The sequence below is a fragment of the Eschrichtius robustus genome, chromosome 3 (genome assembly GCF_028021215.1).
Source record: "Eschrichtius robustus isolate mEscRob2 chromosome 3, mEscRob2.pri, whole genome shotgun sequence".
NCBI lineage: Eukaryota > Metazoa > Chordata > Mammalia > Artiodactyla > Eschrichtiidae > Eschrichtius > Eschrichtius robustus.
This window is the reverse complement of record NC_090826.1, coordinates 165,070,128-165,071,868: the sequence shown is the minus strand read 5'-3', so window position 1 is coordinate 165,071,868 and position 1,741 is coordinate 165,070,128.

Below are 1,741 nucleotides of genomic sequence, written 5' to 3'. Positions count from 1 at the left end.
TGTTGGGGTTTGGTCTGTTCATCAGTGTGGGCCCCTCTCCCGGCATCCTGGGATAACGTGCTCTGGGCACGAAAGGGAAGAGATTTGCCTAGTTGTGAGGAGAGAGGCTTAACTGCCCCCCTCTCTGCAATCGTTTCTTTAACTAGGTTTCCTAAGCAGAGGCGCTCACAGACTCCCGAGGCCCACTGTCTGACAGCTGAGCCGGTGCCGGGCTGGCTGTCTTCATAAACACTGCAAGGCTGTTGCCAAAACACAGAGCGAGAGAGCAGGGCTGGTCCCCAGCGGAAGCAGCGCAGCGGGGGCCAGGTGGGAGCCCAGGAACCCGCTCTCCTTTCCTTCTATGGCCATGTCTCTGGGCACTGCGGGGGGTGGGAGGTGGGCAGAGGAGTTTTTCCTTTGTTTCTCTACATCTTTCACGGGCTGCAAAGAGAACCTCAGCCTCCAGACCGGAATTTGAGCCCCTTGAGGCCTTGCAGAGCAGGCCGCTGGGCCCGCGGGGAGCACGGCTGTCAGGCACCCGAGAAACGAAGGAGCCTGGGTATCAGGAGGCTGGGTATCACAAGGAGATGAAAGAATTGTGTACTTTGGTGTTTGACTTAGCTTCCTTTTCCCCTGGGCTGAGGCGTGGAAGCCTGGAGGCCAGCGTGCTTGGCCTGGGGGTGGCAGTTCAATCCGGAAAGCTGTCACTGGCTTGTGACTGACTCGCAGGTGACACCCAGGGTGGCGACATCACAGCCTCGAAAGCCAAAAGCCGAAGGTAGGGAGAATTTTAAGACGATGAGGGCTGGGCCGTGATAGTAAAAGCTCCCTGGAGATTAAAGGGGAAGAAAAACTGGGAAAAACTCTTCAGTTTGGCAAGTAGGGCAATGTTTATCTTTGAAAGGGGTCTCAGGGTGGGGCTTCCAAAGAGGAGATCTGACAAGTGTTTTGACTTGTTAGGCTTAAAAGGCCTTTGTCAAAGGCCTGACCAGGGTGCTGGGGGTGGAGCCTCATTTAGAGGTAAAAGCAGAAGGTAGAGATGGACAGTGAGGGAGGAGAGGTGAACGGTGCCCTGATGAGGTGCTAAGATTAATATGAAGACTGGGAAGGAACAAATGTGAGAAGGCAAAAGGGCAAGAGCCACTGGTGAGAAAACAAAGATGCTTGAGGAGACTCTACACATGGAAGCGTGGTTCCTGAGTCGCTGGGAGACTGGGGAACCCAGCACCCAAGTGGAGGAGAGGAAAAAAGAGGATGAAAAAAGGTAATTCAGGCATGCTGAGAAGAACAGAGAAGTGGTATGCAAACCCCTCTGTCCCCCACCTGGTAACCAATCAATTAATCTTAGTATTTTTTCCATACTCACTCCAGATTTGTTTGTACAAATAAAACCTTACTGTTCTGCAGTGCTATTTGTATTCTGCCCCAATTGCATTTACTCCCTTCCACTGTCTTGAAGTCAGCTTGTGTCCTTCCCATCCATGTTTACTTTAGTTTTGCATGTTGGCATGTTTTTTTCAACTTTATAGAAATGGTATCATACTGTACATACTTGACATTTTAAAAAATTTTAGTATTACATTCTGAGACATTCATGTATGTAGATGAAGCTCTGGTTCTTTGTCTTAACTATTGTTTAGTATTGCATTGCGTGATATTCCACTGTTTATGCGTGATGTTATTGATGGACACTCCAGGTTTTTGCAGGGTTTCTGTATTATAACTACTGCAATGAGCATCCTGTTTTGTGAATTTGGGTGCG